Genomic DNA, 21,468 nt, shown 5'->3' with positions numbered 1-21,468 from the left:
GAATTGGCTAGAATAGTTTTTTCATAACTAACACGTATGGGAAAACCAGTTTTGAATATCATAAAATGTCTGATCTGTTAAGATCCACATCCTTTTACCTCCATAGAACACTGTACTTATTGCAAAGCTTGCTTGGCTACCTATGCCTCTGTTCTTCACCTTAGTGTAGGTACATAATGCTGACATCTAGGGTAACGTCTCTCCTGGAGACGTGACATGGAGAGTGACATGCCAGTGTCCGGAGACTTATAGGCCACACATTGCTCCTCTGGGAACATAGAGCTGGGTTGTTGGTGGTTCCAGCTCTTTTGTAGGCTCCATTTAGTGTCTGTGAAAAGTGGAATCATGTAATACAGCTATTCATTTACATTCCCTACACTTTTTGCTGATTAAAAGCAATTCTTGTGTGCAAAAAGTAGGAAATATTTAGGTTGACCCCTTCCTGCCAAAGCCTGTTTTCACCTCTCTGACCAGGACAAAGTTTTAAATTCCGACCAGTGTCACTTTTTGTGGTAATATCTTTGAAATTCTTCATATCCCAGCGATTCTGAGATTGTTTTTTTTTCGTGACACATTGCACTTCATGGTGGTTGTAATTTCAGGTTGATATGAATTGTGTGTATGAAAATATCGAAAATAATGGCCAAAAATAAAATGTTGCAATTTTTGACCTTTACATTTTTGCAGCATAGTCATGCTGTACAGAGAAGTTAAGAATAACATTTGCCACTTGTCGACTTTACATCAGCTTCATTTGCTTTTTGGTTGTTAGAAGAGTTAAACGTTTTAGCAGCAATTTTTCAATGAAATTACGAAACCTATTTTCTTAGGGACCTTTTCACTTTTGAAGTGACTTTGAGAAGCCTATGTGACAGAAAACACACAAACAAGACCCCGTTTTAAAATCTTCCTTCTCATCATATTCAAAACCAAATTCAGAAACGTTAACGCTTTAGGTGCTTCACAGGGATTAATGCAAATTGGATGAAATTAATGAAAAATTACAAAAATTAAAATGGTGCTTTAGCCCTAAATTTTAAATTTTCACAAGGGTTAAAGGAGAAACTGGACTCAATAATTTGTTGTACAATTTCTCTTGAGTATGCCGATACCCCATATGTATTTGGAAACTACTTTTCTCCAGTCACCTTCCACGACAGCGGTACTGGAGGATGTCTCCCCGCCCTAATGGGGGACAGGAAACACTAAGAGGTTAAATACTCTCCCCTTCCTGCCACCTCCAGTGTTTTTCCTGTCCCCTATGGGGCATGAAGAGGTCCTGTGGTAGTGCTGCCGTGGCCGGCGATCGGAGCACTCAGGTCTTACCTAGCCGGGCAGCCTGGGTCGGGATGTGTCTCCTCCCTGCGGCGCTGCTCCCGTCTCCCCACTTTGTGCGGACTCGGGACCCTTTCTCCGCTCCTCCTGCGCTCCTTCGGGAGTAAAGCGGAGCGGTGTGGTGCGGCCGGGGTCCCCGCGCGGCTCCCCGGCATTTCCTCCTCTCCTCATGGCCGGAAACGGTGGACGCGTGAACCGGAAGTACCCGAGCTTCCGGTTCACGGCATGTGCGTTGCAGCGGTGGAACGCACGCGCGTCGGACTACAGTTTGGATGGCGGCATAGCGGTCTTTCCCCTACGCCTGGGACCGGGAGGAGGAGCACAAGATTGGACGCAGCTTCCACGGTATTTAACCCTGGTAGTCACCTCCAGGTAAGGCCCCCTGTCTGACTGACTGGACTTCAGTACTGACTGACCATGGAGGGTGTCAGATCTGTCTCTGCTTCTGCCGAGCCCTGCGTCCTCCCTCCTACCGTGAGTAGTGGGTTAAGGTCCCTCTATCCCTGTATTCCTTAGGGTGCATATACTTAGTCCCCCTTCTCTCTCTCTTTTAGGGAGGCAAGGCCTCTTCCCCTAGGAAGGACAGATCTTCCAAGACAAAATCGGAAGATCGAAAATGTGGTGTTTGTGCATCAAAGCTACCTTCTCTTACAAGAAGAGACTGTGCCAGCCCTGCACTGATGAAATAATTCGCTCAGAACAGCCATCCTTGTTTGAGAGCATTAAATCCCTCATTAAACAGGAAGTTCCGTCCTCAGTATCGGCCCTTTCCCAGTCTCTGTTACCTCCGCCACCTCCTCCTAAAAAAAGGAAGATGGCAACAGTTACTTCTGATTCAGATTCTGGTGAACTTCATTCCTCTGGCTCGGAGGATTTGTGGGAGAATGAGGGCTCCACTTCCACCCCCAAAGAGGAGAGTAAAAAATATTATTTTTCCTCCAGAGGACATACAGGAGTTAATTAGTATGGTCAGGGGGACAATGGGTGTCGAGGAGGAGGAGGAGAAGCCATCAGTGCAAGATGAGATGTTCGGTGGGTTAAAACCTAAAAAATTAAAGGGGTTCCCTATACATGAGAATGTACAGAGTCTCATCCTTCATGAATGGGAATCTCCCGAAAAGGGTCTTACTGTTCCCTCTGAGCTTAAAAATCATTTTTCTCTCGATGGAGACGTCTCCCTGTGGGATACCCCTAAAGTAGACGTGCAGGTCTCTAGAGTGTCAAAAAAGACAACCCTCCTTTTCGAGGATTCTTCCCAACTCAGAGACCCTATGGACCGCAAGATGGAGAGTTTACTAAGAAGATCGTGGGAGACTTCTACCAATCTCCTTAAAACAAACATTGCGTCCACCTGCGTGGCTAGATCCCTATTTCGTTGGCTCCGCACGCTGGAAGACCACCTTACCCAGGGAACATCTAGGGAAGTAATCTTAGATTCTCTCCCGCTTCTCCAGAAAGCTACGGGCTTCCTTGCCGATGCTTCGGCAGAGTCCGTAAGAGTGGCTGCCAAATCGGCAGTTCTCTCTAACTTAGCCAGAAGAGCTCTATGGCTCAAGTCTTGGAGTGGGGATATAACGTCCAAAACAAAGCTCTGTGCCATTCCCTTTCAGGGCCGCTATCAGTTCGGGCAGGCCCTGGATGATATTCTGGATAAAGCAACGGACAAGAAAAAAGCACTTCCGGAACAGAGAAATCCGAAGAAACGTTTTTTTTGTCCCTCAAAGGAGCAACCTTTCCAACGGGAATTCAAAGGGAAAGGCAAATCAGGACGCTGGAGCTATCCTAAAGGGGGGAAAGGTAGGAACATCCTGGTTCCCCAGTCCCAGCAGACCCCGGACAAACAGTGACTACTCCCAGGGCTTTGGGGGGCGTCTCTCGAGCTTCATCAACCAGTGGAGGTCCATTTCGTCGAACCAGTGGGTACTCGACACTATTCAGAATGGACTAAAATTAGAGTTCGAGAGCCCTCCCCCTCATCACATATGGATAACCTCATTGCAGAGTCTCAGCCCTCAGGGCGCATTCCTTTCCGGCCTCCAGAACTTACTCCAGGAAGGAGTAATTTCCCCAGTACCTCATCAAGAAATTGGCAGAGAACACTATTCCCACCTGTTTCTGATCAAGAAGCCTTCGGGGAAGCACCGAATAATAATCAACTTGAAACCCCTGAATCAAGTAATAACCTACAGGAGGTTCAAGATGGAGTCGGTCAAAACAGCGATCCCTCTGATAGGACAGGACTGGGCGATGGCTACAGCAGATCTGAGGGACGCTTATTACCACGTCCCAATCCATCCAGAATTCCGGAAGTACCTAAGATTCACAATATCTCAGGATCGGGAGATGGTACACTACCAGTTCAACTCCCTTCCCTTCGGAATCGCCTCAGCTCCCAGAGTCTTTACAAAAATCATGACATAAGCCATTATATTCATCCGTCTTCAGGGGATCTGCATAGTACCCTATCTAGACGATCTACTCAGTCGCTCCCTCAGTCTCCCGCCTCAGGGACAACTTATCAAGATCTCTAGAAATCCTAAAGTCGTTGGGTTGGATCCCAAATCTAGGGAAATCGGACCTTCATCCCTCCAGGAGGAAGAAGTTCCTAGGAGTCCTTCTGGACTCGGAGGCGAGAAGATCCTTTCTGCCCAGAGAACGTCAACTCGATCTGGTACAGAAGATAACAGCATTCAGAACCCTGAAGGCTCCTACTCTACGACATTCCATGTCTATGCTGGGATCTCTAACATCTTGTATCCAGATGGTACCTTGGGCACAAGCCCACACGAGAGTCCTCCAAACCCACATCCTATCATCCTGGGACGGACAGCAGAGTTCTCTCGCCAAGAGAATTTGCCTTCCCAATCATGTCAAGGCATCCCTGACATGGTGGCTACGGCTCCGAAACCTCCAACAGGGGGTCAGTTGGGATCAAATCCCGCTAAAGACACTAACATCGGATGCCAGTCAAAGGGGATGGGGAGCTATAGTTGAGGGAACCCATTTCCAGGGCACCTGGGCCCCAGACATCAGAGCAAGCTCTTCAAACTTCAGAGAACTGAAAGCGGTGGAAGAAGCATTAAAAGCTGCATCCTCCATTGTTCAAGGACACCATGTCAGAATATATTCCGACAATATGACCACGGTAGCATACCTTCGTCTTCAAGGAGGCACAAGATTCAGGAAACTAAAAACCTTAGCCTCAAACATTTTTTTCTGGGCAGAGAGGCACGTCCTCTCTATCTCAGCAGTTCATCTGAAGGGGTCAGCCAATACCCAGGCAGATTTCCTGAGCAGAAGGGATGTACATCCAGGGGAATGGTGTCTGGACCAGGAGGTCTTTCTCTTCCTGATTTCCAGATGGGGGATCCCAGAGGTGGACCTTTTTGCCAACAGTCAGAATGCCAAGCTGCGAACTTATTTCTCCCTAAATATGACAGACAGAGCACTGGGCATGGATGCGTTCTCTCACCCGTGGAGGTTCAACCTTGTTTATGCATTTCCTCCGATCCCATTGATATCAAAAACTCTACAGAAGATCCGATCGGAACGAGTTACGATGATTCTAATCGCGCCAACATGGCCAGGGAGGAGTTGGTACAGCGCCCTGTTAGACATGGCTCAGGAAGGTCCAGTATGTCTACCTCAGAAGGAAAATCTTCATCAGGGACCGTTGCTGCATCCAAACCTTCACAGATTGAATCTTTCAGCATGGCTTCTGAGGCCGAGATACTAAGGGCAAGAGGTCTCTCAGATGGAGTAATTCATACTCTCCAGAACAGTAGAAAACCCATAACAAATGCCATTTATGCCAAAATCTGGAAGAAGTTTTCATCGTGGTATCTTCCAGATATTCCAGACCCATTTCATCCAAATATTGCCAAAATTCTGGACTTCTTACAGAGGGGTCTAGAGTTGGGTCTTAAGCCTAACACCTTAAAGGTACAAATTTCAGCACTTAGCTCCTATTTAGATCAGGAACTAGCCAAACATCGGTGGATCAGGCGTTTTGTAACTTCAGCAAGTAGAATCCGTCCCAGAGTTCTCAACAATACTCCTCCTTGGGACCTTAATTTGGTCCTTAATAGTCTAACTCGGGACCCTTTCGAACCTTTATCTCAGACTTCATTAAAGGTTCTTACCCTAAAAACGGTCTTTTTAGTGGCTATTACCTCTGCCAGACGGATAGGAGAACTACATGCCCTATCCATACAAGAGCCTTACTTAAGGGTAACATCTGATAGTATAATCCTTCGTCTAGATCCTACCTTCCTACCTAAAGTAACATCAGACTTTCATAGAGGTCAGGACATAGTGTTGCCCTCATTCTACCAGGATCCTTCTAATGTGAGAGAAGAGTCCTTCCACACTCTGGATGTCCGCAGAGTGGTTCTACATTATCTTTCACAAACAGAGAGTTGGAGGATTGACCAAAATCTCTTCATTCAACTCTCCGGGAAGAACAAAGGCAGAAAGGCTACGAAAAATACTATCGCCAACTGGATTAAACAAGCCATATCTCTGGCATACTCATCCCAGAATCTACCACCTCCTCCATCACTGAAGGCCCATTCTACACGTTCGGTGTCAACATCATGGGCAGAGAGAGGTGACACTTCTACGGAGCAGATTTGCAGAGCCTCCACCTGGTCATCAGTACATACGTTCACCAGGCACTACAGGCTTGATTTCAACCGGGATTTAACTTTCGGCAGAACAGTTCTGCAAGCGGTTGTCCCCCCCTAGAAATTATTTGTTGGTACTACTCCAGTACCGCTGTCGTGGAAGGTGACTGGAGAAAATAGAATTATTCTTACCGTTAATTCGGTTTCTAGGAACCTTGCACGACAGCACTAATTTCCCTCCCTATCTGATGATTTTATTGGATGATTCCTGCACTTGAGTGGTAACTATACATACTACTGTGTCCAGAAAAAACACTGGAGGTGGCAGGAAGGGGAGGGTATTTAACCTCTTTGTGTTTCCTGTCCCCCATTAGGGCGGGGAGACATCTTCCAGTACCGCTGTCGTGGAAGGTTCCTAGAAACCGAATTAACGGTAAGAGTAATTCTATTTTCAGGCACAGCTCAGAAGGGAAGGAACTCTATGTTAGAGTAAAGATTTTGCTGGAATGGTTTGAGGGTGCCATGTCACATTGGCAGAGCCCCTGAGGTGCCAGAACAGGAAAAAAAAAACATAGAGACCCCATTTTTTAAACTACATCCCTTAGTGAATCCATCTAGGGTTGCAGTGATCATATTGACACCACATGTGCCTCACAGAATTTAATACCATTGGGCAGTGAAGAAAGAATAATTAAATTTTTACCACTAAAATTTTGTTTACAACAAAGATTTAAAATTTTCACAATAAGAAATAGGCAAAAATGGCCCCATAATTTGATATACAAGTTCTGAACTTGGAAATACCCAATATATGGTACAAGTTTGTAAAATACACCCTGGGAATCTGGAAATTCATCTACGGATTTAGTGGTGACTTTAACTCCTTGGGTGTTTCTTGCATTGGATGTTGCATAGTGAAAATTACTAATATGCCAGTGTAGTGCCCAATACATTCTGTCCATTGTTATGGTTGTGAAGATATGCTCCCCGTAAATTATGTCGGCTCTCCTAGCTATAGTGTTTCCAAACATGTTGGCTAAGTAGCTCAGGATTTGGGAGCGCAGATGCTGCTGGATTTCTTTTAGGAGAGCCAGGTCTCTTTTCCAGAGCCTTTGAACTACCAGTAATGTGGACACCCCCTATATATCTGCTCACAGATGATGGAACTGAGTGGGGGCTTGTTTTGTGGGTTGAGATGAAGCTTTTGGAACACCTTTAATACCAGGTTCACATTTACTCTATAATCTTCACTGACCATTTTCTCCGGGGGTGACTTTCTACATCTCCGAAATACAGATTTAGATGAACCACCCGATGTATCCATTCACTATAATGAGGCAGCAGAGTACCTCTGATCTCCGCCTGGCCTCGGTTCAGTTGTGTCAGTCTTTTGAGAGGTGCACAAAATAGTGGTGGACTATGCTTTTGTGTTCGTCTAAAAACATTGACACCACCGGATCATAGACCAGACTAAAGGTACCGTCACACTCAGCAACTTTGCAACGAGAACGACAGCGATCCGTGACGTTGCAGCGTCCTGGATCGCGATCTCGTTGTGTTTGACACGCAGCAGCGATCTGGATCCCGCTGTGCCATCGCTGGTTGGAGCTAGAAGTCCAGAACTTTATTTTGTTGTCAGTTTGGCGTGTATCGTCATGTTTGACATCAAAAGCAACGACGCCAGCAACGAGCATAGGGGGCGTCTCAGCGTCTCCTTCTAGCCAGGTAGGCGTGTTACATTACAAAAGGAGACGCCCTCAGCCGCGACGGCCTGGGAGGGAACTTGCAGCAGGAACAATGGTTGTGGGCGGAAATGAGTGGCTGTGACGCCGTCTCCCTGTGAACGCTGATAGGCCACAGCGGGATCATCTGTAGCTGCGTTCCGAAATATAAACCGCGACTCTACTCCTTTGCAATCACTTGTGCGTCCTCCGCCACCTACGAGCCTCACGTGAGCATCCTGTTTGGAATTCCAGAACTCTGCATACTACCGACGTCTTCGTCCTCCATCTCTTTCAAGTTATCAACAGTTAGTAATATCTTTGTGCTGTTTGTTTCATCTGCCATGCAGCAATGCTAATTTATGTGTATTGTAGATCTCTGCAGAGATCTGTTTGAGCTTGCAAGTTTGTAAACAAATACGCTTTTGCGCTGGCTGGCAGCCATTTTGAGCGTTCGCTTTATGAAAAGGTACACAAATACATTTTTGCGCTGGCTGGCAGCAATTTTGAGCTTTCGCTTTATGGAAAGGTAAACAAATACACTTTTGCGCTGGCTGGCAGCCATTTAGAGCTTTCGCTTTATGGAAAGTGTATTGTAGAGTGATGTATACTACATCTCTGCAGAGATCTGTTTGAGCTTGCCAGTTTGTAAACAAATACGCTTTTGCGCTGTAGTATTGGCCGTTAGTGGTCATTACTGGGTAACAAGGATTTGGTGATGTGGTGTGTAGCCTTAGGATGTTCACCAACAAAATGGCCACCGCCAAAATTACATTTGCCATCCACAAAATGGCTGCTAGCAATAGGAAAAAGCACACGGCCCATCCACAAAATGGCTGCTAACAATAGGATAGGATTACTTTATTCCTCAAATCCGTATGATAACAGCGGTACCAGATTTATAAAGGTCTTTTTTTATACATTTCCTTAGTACCACACACATTTTTTTTGCATCATCATATTTTGAGAGCTTTAATTTTGCCATGTTCTTACTGACAAAGTTATGTGAAGGTGTGTTTTTTGATGGGCGAGTTGAAGATTTTATTGATACTCGTTTGGGGTACATAATTTTTGATCACTTTCTATTATGATTTTTTTATAGAATAAAATATTGGTTTATGTATTGCTATATTCTGAGAGCTTAGCTTTTTCAATCATCCGTCAAGATGACGTTTTCAGGGACATCATTTCTATTTACATAAGAATTTTTGATCTGGTTGTATCTAATGTTTTGTCCAGTTGTGATAACAAATATGTGTATTTTTTGTTTTTACATAAAATCTCAATATTTATTGGCGTAATGTTTTTCTTAGTTTTGTTAACCTTTTTTTTTTTACCTAGTCCTCATATGGTACTTTAATTTTTATCTGCCTTATCCCTGCTGTAATGCATTGCCATACCCATGCATGGCAATGCATTACAGCTGTCAGTGTGACACTGACAAAACGCCTTTTAGACCCAGCTTATGGCATGTTCTAACAGGCCACCGTGGCTGGCAGACTCAGAGGTCATTATTTAAAGGCTTAAACAGGCAGGAGCAGTGCAGGAAACAGCCCGGGCTGTTACAGCAGGAACTCTGCTATCAGTTAAGCCAAGCTCACAGTTACAATTGTGCAGGCACAGATCCTGCGCCTGTATAATCACTAGGACGGATCAGTACATACATTTGTGGAAATACATAGCAAAATAGGACACACTGTTCCATTCAATGTGGGGGAAGAGTTTAAAGGGCTTTTACACTTAAAAAAATAGTGAACCCCAAACACTTGTATTTATGTAAAATAACATACAGAGCAACTACTCACTCTTCCCCAACCCCGGGTCTAGCGCTTTCCAGTTTCCTGGAAAGTGGATTGGTCGTCTTGGGCCAGTTGAATGGCCACCAAGGTCTCCCGATCTGTCCCCCTTAGACTTTTATCTTTGGGGTCATTTGAAGGCAATTTTCTATGCTGTGAAGATACAAGATGTTTAGCATCTGAAACAGCAGACACTGGAAGTCAGTGCTAGCATTTCTTCTGCGGTGTTGCTATCAGTTTGTCAAGTGTGGGAGAAGAGGGTTGCATTGACAATTTAACACAATGGGCAGCACTTTAAACACATTTTATAAGTCGTCATAATCTTGTAAATAACTAATGAAAGAATAACGTTATGTTAAAACCAAGAACACCATTGTTTTTGTTGTGAAATTCTCAATACGTTTGATGTGTCACATGACCCTCTTCCCATTGGAAAAAATAAAGTTGGATCCAAAATGGCTGACCTCAAAATGGCCGCGATGGTCACCACCTATCTTGAAAAGTTTTCCCCCTCCCATATACTAATGTGCTACAAACAGGAAGTTGATATCACCGACCATTCCCATTTTATTTAGGTGTATCCATATAAATGGCCCACCCTGTATATATAGAAACATAAATACCGTATATACTTGAGTATAAGCCGAGATTTTCAGCCCATTTTTTTGGGCTGAAAGTCCCCCTCTTGGCTTATACTCGAGTCATACCCAGGGGTCGGCAGGGGGAGGGGAACGGGGGCTGTCTAATAATATGAAAAATGAAGAAAGATAGCACGGCACCACTACTGTTTGAAAACCCAAAATCTCCACAGCTACTTGCCGCTGCTGTGCCGTATATGCCTGGTAAAAGGACACTCGGGTGTACTGTTTCAGTAATGTATAAGTCCTAAATGAAGAAAAAGCAGAAGTGCACTCACCGGTCCTGAAAAACACCAATCCTTTATTTAGAACATGTGCAGGTGACAACAGGGAGAACGTGGACAGAAAGGATGACGGCCGTTTCGCGCTGCCGCGCTTCATCAGGACCCGTAGAAGTGCGGCCGTCTAATAATACTCACCTGCTCCTGGCATGGTATTTGCAGGTCCCTGGGTGCCCGACACCCCAGCTTCTTCCTGTACTGAGCGGTCACATGGTACCGCTCATTACAGTAATGAATATGCGGCTCTACCTCCCATAGGGGTGGAGCCGCATATTCATTACTGTAATGAGCGGTAACGGTGACCGCTCACTACAGGAAGAAGCAGCAGCAGCGCCGGGGAAGCAGGGTCTGCACCGCACTAGGAGCAAGTGAGTATAGTGGAGAGGGGGAGCGCAGCTGTGCGCGATATTCACCTGCTCCTCGTTCCAGCCGCCGCTCCATCTTCAGCATCTTCTGCAGTGACGCTCAGGTCAGAGGGCGTGGTGACGTGGTTAGTGCACGCCCTCTGCCTGAACCTCAGTGCAGAAGATGCTGAAGATAGAATGGCAGCGGAACAAAGTCAGGTGAATATTGAAAGTGCCGGGGGCCTGAGCGACGGAGAGGTGAGTGTCATTTTTTTTTTTTATCGCTGCAACAGCAAATGGGGCAAGTGTCTGTATGGAGCATCTTATGGGGCCATAACGTTTGTGCAGCACTATATGGGGCAAGTGTTTGTATGGGGCCATAATCAACGTTTGTGCAGCGCTATATGGGGCAAATGTCTGTATGGGGCCATAATTAACGTTTGTGCAGCACTATATGGGGCAAATGTCTGTATGGGGCCATAATTAACGTTTGTGCAGCACTATATGGGGCAAGTGTCTGTATGGAGCATCTTATGGGACCATAATCAACGTTTGTGCAGCACTGTATGGGGCAACTATCTTTATGGAACATCTTATGGGGCCATAATCAACATTTGTGCAGCATTATATTGGGCAAATGTGTCTATGGAGCATCTTATGGGGCCATTATTAACCTTTATGCAAGATTATATGGGGCATATTTTAATATGGAACATCTTATGGGGCCATCATAAACTTTATGGAGCATTATATGGGGCTCCTGATTCAATATGGATATTCAAAAACACTTAACCTACTGATGTCTCAATTAATTTTACTTTTATTGGTATCTATTTTTACTTTTGACATTTACCGGTAGCTGCTGCATTTCCCACCCTAGGCTTATACTCGAGTCATTAAGTTTTCCCAGTTTTTTGTGGCAAAATTAGGGGGGTCGACTTATACTCGGGTCGGCTTACACTCGAGTATATACGGTATATGAAAATTGAGAGCAGCACAAGTCATTATGGATGATGGGTGAAGGCTTTTTTTGAAAACCCATCACAACATAGTCCAAAAAAAGCAGCCCTTAGATGTGATATTTCAGCTTTATGTACTGAGCCTTTTTGATGCAACAATTCAATGCAGGATGCAACTGTAAATAGGAGAAATCAAACACAAACAAACATTGCCAAAAGAATTAGGATTGCATTAGGATTTATGTATAAAAATTCCTAAAGTGCCATAGAGATTAAAGTGACATATATAATGTCTGATTTGAATACATGAGCGTGTAAACTTTTCAAAGTCGACTTATTTATTAAAGGGGTTTTCCACTATTTGGCCAACCCCTTTTTAAATACAATACTGCCCAAAGTAAAAAAAAAAAAATAAAAATCAGCATATGCTCACGTCCCGGACCACAACCGACATAAATGTTCCTTCTGGGAGAAGTGTGAGCTCTGCAGGTCATCAGTGGCTGTGGTCTCCAGATGGAGACCACAGGCTGGAATGGTCTTGTTGATCCTCTTCAGCAAGGAGTCCTGCTTTTGTCTTCAGCACAATTATAGCTTAAAATTGGTCTGTAGACCACATAGGCAATGCCATAGAGAGGCAATTACGAGGCAATGTCACACCAGTCATCCCAGAATTACAGTGTGGGGTGGTATAATGTATGGTAGCCAGTCCCATCTCGTCTTCATTCCATGTACACCAACAGCTAGTTAATTATTAGGTACCCAACAATCGGTGATCTTCAGGAGTGTATCTTAGTAAATGTACCAGCAATTTCTTACATATGCAAAGTGTCAAAATAATGACAGACCTCCCAGTATGTGTGAACAATATAAGCTTCAGACAAAGGAAATAACGCACCATTTGCAACAAGAAACAAAAAGTACAATACTTTATTTGGGATCCATGAAGTATCGTTTCTCCTTGCGGAGAGTGACATGATAAGCATGTCGAGGTGAGGAGACTTAAAGCCGCAATGCTCCTCCGGCTTTAAGTCTCCTCACCTCGACATGCTTCTCATGTCACTCTCCGTGAGGAGAAACGATACTTCTTGGATCCCGGTCAGACGCCTCTCAATCAGCCAAACCAGATCTCCGCTTTGCACTGACAAGGGGCAGTACCCCGAAACACAGTGTCTGCAAATTGAGATTCTGGTTTGGCGTTTATCCTAAGTCGTGTGACAAAGCTCGTTAAAGGGTTGACATTGACTGTTAGGATTGCTACTTCCAATAGGTGGCACTAGAGTTCTAGTTCTCTTCCTCTCTGAAGAGACAATTTGCAATACTTTATTTGTACATAAATGGTTGCACTTACAGTAGAAACACATACATTGCACAAAAGCCAAGTAAAAAATGCTTTAAAATCAAGAAAGTGGAAGAGCACCAAAAAGTATGGTATAGGATCAACAATTAGTAAATCTATTACTCAGTATCCCATTTTTTAGGGGAACATTGCCTTGTTAGATCCAGGCACTGGCCCTCAAATATCTAATGCAAATGATTACAATTATGCCCAACACTTCTAGAAAAGGGATTGGAAAAATCACTAATATGTGACAATTGTAAAAAATAGAAGCAAAACCTTCCAATAAAGGAACAGAATATGGTAAGTTGTGCCAGGGATACATGTGATACACAACCCTTCAAATAAATGATTAGAAATATAGGGAGGTCAATTTGCTTATGGAACATTGATGGTATCAATAGAAGTAGAACACGCTCCTTCCAGTAAGGAATTTTAAAATGTCCATACCCATCCAATATGAGATAAGATTTAAGGGAAACTGTCAGCAGGTTTTCACCCCCAAACTATTTATATGTGCATATAGCGCTTTCAAAGGCAAGTCCGGCCATACCTTTACATGTTCGGCCCCTTCCTCTGTTACTGAGAAATCGGCATTTGAATTGATATGAAAATAAGACTGAAGAACTATTTGTAGCTCTGAAGCTTTTGTCACTCCAGCTCTGTTTCCTGCCAGCATTACCTGTTTCTGCTTGACTGACAGCTCAATAATGTGTGACTTCAGGCAAAGGAGCTGTCAGTTAAGCAGAAAGAGGTGGCTCTGGGCGGAGAATAGAGTTGGAGTGACAGAGGCTTCAGATCTACAAATAGTTGTACAGCCCCATTTGCATATAAATTGAAAGGCTGATCTCTCAATAATGAAAGAAAGCACTGGCCATATAAAGGTATTGCTGGACTGGTCTCGTAAAAAGCTACATGTGTATATGAATAGTTTGGAGTGTGAAATCCTGCTGACAGATTCGCTTTAACCTCTTCACGATATACATTTATATATGTCAGGGACAGTCATATATCTTGTCCCTGAATTTGATGTGGGCTTGCAAGCACGCGGAGCCCACATCTTTCCTAATATATGACAGCTGACTTAATTAGGCTTCATGCGCCTTTAAAGGGAACCTGTCACCCCCGAAATCGAGGGTGAGCTAAGCCCACCGGCATCAGGGGCTTATCTACAACATTTTGTAATGCTGTAGATAAGCCCCCGATGTATCCTAAAAGATGAGAAAAAAAGGTTATATTATACTCACCTGGGCAGCGGTCCGATCCGGTGGGCATCGCGGTCCGGTCAGGGGCCTCCCATCTTCCTTGAATGACGTCCTCTTCTGGTCTTCATGCTGCGGCTCCGGCGCAGGCGTACTTTGCCGTGTTGAGGGCAGAGCAAAGTACTGCAGTGCGCAGGCGCTGGGAAAGGTCAGAGAGGCCCGGCGCCTGCGCACTGTAGTACTTTGCTCTGCCCTCAACAGGGCAGACAAAGTACGTCTGCGCCGGAGCTGCAGCGTGAAGACCAAAAGAGGACGTCTGATGAAGATGGGAGGCCCCGGACCGGACCGTGACGCCCATCGGACCAGACCGGGACCGCCCCTGGGTGAGTATAATCTAACCTCTTTTTCTTATCTTTTAGGATACATCGGGGGCTTATCTACAGCATTACAGAATGCTGTAGATAAGCCCCTGATGCTGGTGGGCTTAGCTCAACTTCGATTTTGGGGGTGACAGGTTCCCTTTAACAGCCCTGTTAATGAAGAGAAGGAAAAAGCGGAAACTCGCCCAGGAGTGATGAGATTAAGGAAGCCAAATATAGTAAACTATTATGTTGTAAGCTGGATCCTATCCGATATGGTGTTTGGTAAACATAAATAAATAGTATAAAGGTGATAAAATGAATATACAAGTAACCGTCAATACACTTAGTGTATAAACGCACAATAAAGTATTAGAAATGTAAGGCTACTTTCACACATCAGGTTTTCAGTGTCAGGCTAAATCCGGCTAATTTTCAAAAAACCGGATCAGGCGAATGTTGCCACCGGATCAGGTTTTTTCCCATAGACTTGTATTAGTGCCAAATTGCATCGGATGACATTGCGTTTCATCTGGTTTTCGCAGGATCCGGCAAATCTGCCGCTTCCGGTTTCTTGAAAAAACGTCCACAGCAACGTTTTTTGTCTCTGGCGAAAAAGCCTGAAGCGCCGGATTCGGCGCTTCCGGCTGTTTGCTAGAATGGAAGCCTATGGGAGCCGGAAGGTGCCATAACCGGAAAAAGGCGGATCCGGCGGCCTGATCCGGTTTTTTAAACGGAGCATGCTCCAAATTTTTTTTTTGTCCAGTAATCTAGATAGGCTAGCGGGATCCGTCAAAAAAACGGATCCGTCGCATCAGTTTTTCACAATCTGCGCCGGATTCAGTTTTTCCAACATTCGCCGGATTTAGCCTGACACTGAAAACCTGATGTGTGAAAGTAGTCTGAGTGATGTATGTCTAGTAGTAAGGCGAAAGCAACCAAACCTTATCTATCAAAAATGATCAGTATCAATAAAAATAGAACCAGCTCCATTCAATATGGATTTATAAAATGAATCGATACCTTTCCATTATGGAATAAGGTTAAAGCAGCTAAGAAAAATATAATGTTATAAAATTGAAATCATTCAATATGTGATGTAAGGGGTTGACACGCTTAGCTGCTTCCTCAGGTAGACGCAGAAACACTTAGGTTACTTTCACACTAGCGTCGGTACGGGCCCGTCGCAGTGCGTCGGGCCGACGTATCGACGCATGCTGTGAAGTAAAAGCACAACGGGGGCAGCGGATGCAATTTTACAACGCATCCGCTACCTCATTGTAAGGTTTGGGGAGGGGGGGGGGCGGAGTTCCGGCCGCGCATGCGCGGTCGGAAAAAGCGGACCCGAAGGACAAAAAAACGTTGCAAGCACGTTTTTTTTTGTCCCGACGGACTGCAAAAACACGTCGCATCCGTCGCACAACGGATGCAACGTGTCGCAATGCGTCGCTAATGAAAGTCTATGGAGAAAAAACGCATCCTGCAGGCAACTTTGCAGGATGCGTTTTTTCTTCAAAACGACGCATTGTGACGTGCGTCAAACAACGCTAGTGTGAAAGTAGCCTAAGATAGTGAAACTCCTGCTGGTTTATTGAAGTCAGCATAGACCAAAATATAAAAAAATGTGCCTCTCTGTTGCGGAGATATTAGCACTCAAAGTATTGGCACCTAATAAGTTAACTTTTGTTAAGTCAAAGTGGGTATTATCAGATAGTAACTCATACAGAAAAATTAAAAAAACAAAAATATTTTATTCCACTTTGCAGCCATAATTACATTGTGTGTCCATTCCATCATGAAAAATGTGGTCCTCTTGAAAAGGCTCATACTATATAATTGTCTAAGGGTCACTTCCATCTGTCTGTCTGTCCTTCTGTCACGGTTATTCATTCGCTGATTGGTCTCAGCAGCTGCCTGTCATGGCTGCCGCGACCAATCAGCGACGGGCACAGTCCGATTAGTGCCTCCCCTACTCCCCTGCACTCACTGCCTGGCGCCCGCTCCATAATCCCCTCAACTCACCGCTCACACAGGGTTAATGGCAGCGGTAACGGCCCGCGGTGTAACACACTGCGTTACCGCTGCTATTAACCCTGTATGTCCCCAACTATTTACTATTGATGTTGCCTGTGCAGCATCAATAGTAAAAATATGTAATGTTAAAAATAATAATAAAAAAAAAAAAAACCTGCTATACTCACCATCCGCTGCCTTTCCTGCTCCTCGCCACGCTCCCGGGACCGCTCCATTGCAAGCGGCAGCTTCCGGTCCTAGGGCTGGTGTGCGACAAGGACCTGCCGTGACGTCACGGTCATGTGACCGCGACGTCATCACAGGTCCTGCTCATACCAGCCCTGGGACCGGAAGCTGACGCTTGCAATGGAGCGATCCCGGGAGCATCGCGAGGAGCAGGAAAGGTGGCGGATGGTGAGTATAGCAGGACTTCAACGGGCCTTCGGAAGGTGAGTATATGTTTATTTTTTTAAGTCTCTATACTACGTGGCTCTGTGCTGTATACTCCGTCGCTGTGCAATATACTATGTGGCTAGGCAATATACTAAGTGCCTGGGCAATATACTATCGTGCCTGGGCAATATACTATGTGGCTGGACAATATACTCCGTCGCTGTGCAATATACAGTTAGGTCCATATATATTTGGACAGAGACAACATTTTTCTAATTTTGGTTACAGACATTACCACAATGAATTTTAAACAAAACAATTCAGATGCAGTTGAAGTTCAGACTTTCAGCTTTCATTTGAGGGTATCCACATTAAAATTGGATGAAGGGTTTAGGAGTTTCAGCTCCTTAACATGTGCCACCCTGTTTTTAAAGGGACCAAAAGTAATTGGACAATTGACTCCAAGGCTATTTCATGGACAGGTGTGGGCAATCCCTTCGTTATGTAATTCTCAATTAAGCAGATAAAAGGCCTGGAGTTGATTTGAGTTGTGGTGCTTGCATTTGGAAGGTTTTGCTCTGAAGTAAACATGCGGTCAAAGGAACTCTCCATGCAGGTGAAACAAGCCATCATTAAGCTGCGAAAACAGAAAAAACCCATCCGAGAAATTGCTACAATATTAGGAGTGGCAAAATTTACAGTTTGGTACATCCTGAGAAAGAAAGAATGCACTGGTGAACTCATCAATGTAAAAAGACCTGGGCGCCCACGGAAGACAACAGTGGTGGATGATCACAGAATAATCTCCATGGTGAAGAGAAACCCCTTGACAACAGCCAACCAAGTGAACAACACTCTCCAGGAGCTAGGCATATCAATATCCAAATCTACCATAAAGAGAAGACTGCATGAAAGTTAATACAGAGGGTTCACTGCACGGTGCAAGCCACTCATAAGCATCAAGAATAAAAAGGCTACACTGCACTTTGCTAACAAACATCTAAAAAAGCCAGCACAGTTCTGGAAGAACATTCTTTGGACAGATGAAACCAAGATCAATCTCTACCAGAATAATTGGAAGAGAAAAGTATGGCGAAGGCGTGGTACAGCTCCTGATCCAAAGCATACCACATCATCTGTAAACCACGACAGAGGCAGTGTGATGGCTTGGGCATGCATGGCTGCCAGTGGCACTGGGTCACTAGTGTTTATTTATGATGTGACACAGGACGGAAGCAGCCAAATTAATTCTGAGGTGTTCAGAGTCATACTGTGTGCTCAGATCCAGCCAAATGCAGCCAAACTGATTGGTCATCGTTTCATACTACAGATGGACAATGACCCAAAACATAAAGCCAAAGCAACCCAGGACTTTATTAAAGCAAAGAAGTGGAATATTCTTGAATGGCCAAGTCAGTCACCTGATCTCAACCCAATTGAGCATGCATTTTACTTGTTAAAGACTAAACTTCAGACAGAAAGGCCCAAAACTGAAAACCACCGCAGTGAAGGCCTGGCCGAGCATCAAAAAGGAGGAAACACAGCGTCTGGTGATGTCCATGAGTTCAAGACTTCAGGCAGTCATTGCCAACAAAGGGTTTTCAACCAAGTACTAAAAATGAACATTTTATTTAAAATTATTGAATCTGTCCAATAACTTTGGGTCCTTTTAAAAACAGGGTGGCACATGTTAAGGACCTGAAACTCCTAAACCCTTCATCCAATTTTAATGTGGATACCCTCAAATGAAAGCTGAAGGTCTGAACTTCAACTGCATCTGAATAGTTTTGTTTAAAATTAATTGTGGTAATGTCTGTAACCAAAATTAGAAAAATTTTGTCTCTGTCCAAATATATATGGACCTAACTGTACTCCATCGCTGTGCAATATACTACGTGACTGGGCAATATACTACGTGGGCTGTGCAGTATACTACGTGGCTGGGCAATATACTACGTGGCTGGGCAATATACTACGTGACTAGGCAATATACTACGTCGCTGGGCAATATACTACGTGGCTGGGCAATATACTACGTGACTGGGCAATATACTACGTGACTGGGCAATATACTACGTGACTGGGCAATATACTACGTGGCTGGGCAATATACTACGTGGCTGGGCAATATAGTACGTGGCTGGCCAATATACTACGTCGCTGGGCAATATACTACGTGGACATGCATATTCTAGAATACCCGATGCGTTAGAATCGGGCCACCATCTAGTATGATATAAAGGTGTTGAAGGATTTACATTTTAAAGACCCACATATCCATTAATACTGTACTTTTTTAAGGGAATTGATTTTACTGATAGATTTTCTTGAAGATTACTGACAAATTTAGGAATTGTGATTAGGGTTGAGCGAAACGGATTGATCAATATCAGAAATCGCCGACTTTTGGCAAAGTCAGGTTTCGTGAAACCCGACCCGATCCCACAGTGGGATCGGCCATGAGGTCGGCGATCTGCGCGCCAAAGTCACATTTCGTATGACGCTTTAAGCTCCATTTCTCAGCCAATGAAGGTGCATGCAGAGTGTGGGCAGCGTGATGAAATAGGTCTCGGTCCCCACCATCTTAGAGAAGGGCATTACAGTGATTGGCTTGCTTTCTGCGGCGGCACAGAGGCTATAAAGGGGCGTGCACGCCGACCGCCATCTTACTTCTGCCGATCTGAGCATAGGGAGAGGTTGCTGCAGCTTCGTCAGAAGCAGGGATATATTTAGAGAGGGAAGATTAACCCCCAAACCGCTTGTGCTGTAGCGATTTCCACTGTCCAACACCACCTTTTCTTTGCAGGAACAGTGTTTTTTTTGGGTGCATCAGCTATGTAGCTTCTAAGGCTGCATTCTAAGGCTCCCTGATAGCTGCATTGCTGTGTGTATGCCGCTGTGCAAACCAACTGCTTTTTTCAAAGCAAAAATCCTGTTGCTTCTTTCTGCACAGTTCTGTTTTTTCTTTCTCCACAGTCTTTTGTGTGCACTGTGCAGCAGCCCTTTTTATTGCTGCCATACTTGTCCTTTAAAGGGACACTGTCACCTGAATTTGGAGGGAACAATCTTTAGCCATGGAGGTGGGGTTTTTGGGTGTTTGATTCACCCTTTCCTTACCCGCTGGCTGCATGCTGGCTGCAATATTGGATTGAAGTTCATTCTCTGTCCTCCATAGTACAAGGCAATCTTGCCTTGCGCAGGCGTGTACTATGGAGGACAGAGAATGAACTTCAATCCAATATTGCAGCCAGCATGCAGCCAGCGGGTAAGGAAAGGGTGAATCAAAAACCCCAAAACCCCGCCTCCATGGCTGAAGATTGTTCCCTCCAAATCCAGGTGACAGTGTCCCTTTAATCATTGTAGGGCGACTGAAATTCTACTCCAGCCGTTGTATTTTTTGATATATCTGGCAGCCACGTTCTGCCGTGTCCATTGTGTGGTGTAATACACAGTGCCTTTTTTTTTTCCTGCAGTCTCCCGTCCCCCCCCCAAAAGGGAGCTTTACATTGCCACTAAGTGGATCTACGTGAGTTCTGTTTGGCGTATATCTGCTAGCCACGTTCTGCCTTGTCCATTGTGTGGTGTAATACACAGGGCCTGTTATTTCCTGCTGTCTTCCCGCCAAAAAAGGGAGATATAAATTCTCCAATAGTTAATATACACCTTCTACCTTGTGCAACAGTAGCATATAACGCTTGTTATTTTGGTAACATTTCCGCAAAAATGAGGAAGTCTGGTGGAAGAGGCCGTGGGCGGTCGTTGCCAGCTGGTACTGATGGTGGTGGTGGTAGTGGAGCATCTGGTGGTACTGGGAAAAGCAAGATAGCACCAAATGCTCGAGGTGTAGAGGCAGTGTCATCGTCTGGCTACACAAGGCCTCGAAGGCTCCCTTCTCTGGGAGTAGGAAAACAGCTTTTAAGGCCGGAGCAGCAGGAACAAGCTTTGGCTTTCCTTGCTGACTCAGCCTCCAACTCCTTCACCTCCTCTTCAGAAGCTTCGAAATCTAAAACCAGCGAGTCGTCAGTGGATGCTCCAGGTCCGGAAAAAGTTGTTTCCTTGTGTCCTTCACCCAAAATAAAAGTGAAGGATGCGGCAGGCAACACTACACTTTACTCCGTGGAGCTCTTTACACATACTGTGCCTGGGTTAGAGAGGGAAATTGTTAAAAGCCCATTATAGGAAGAATCGGACATGGAATGTACAGATACACAGCCACTGCTTGATTATTATGTTGTTCCATTGACTCAGATCACAACTTTGCCCTCGCAGTGTACTGAGCCCGAATCTGACCCTGTGTGTGTCTGACTATGGTGCCCAGTCCCGAACTCTATAGCACCTTACACGGTGACACAGAGGACGGTGCACATGACATTGAAGAGGAGGTGATAGATGACCCAGTTGTTGACCCAGATTGGCAGCCATTGGGGGAAGAGGGTGCCGCAGCCTGGAGCTCAGAAGCCGAGGAG

At 44.9% G+C, this 21,468-nt stretch overlaps 1 protein-coding gene across 2 annotated transcripts in view; it reads left to right on the top strand.

Annotated features, from left to right (window-relative positions):
- FARS2 (phenylalanyl-tRNA synthetase 2, mitochondrial) overlaps positions 1-21,468 on the top strand; it is a 616,855-nt gene that overhangs the window by 15,600 nt on the left and 579,787 nt on the right. The gene's annotated exons all lie outside the window — the stretch shown is intronic.

This window comes from Ranitomeya imitator, chromosome 6 (assembly GCF_032444005.1).
Source record: "Ranitomeya imitator isolate aRanImi1 chromosome 6, aRanImi1.pri, whole genome shotgun sequence".
NCBI lineage: Eukaryota > Metazoa > Chordata > Amphibia > Anura > Dendrobatidae > Ranitomeya > Ranitomeya imitator.
Note: the sequence above shows the minus strand (reverse complement) of the source record. Positions and strands in the feature narration are given on the sequence as shown.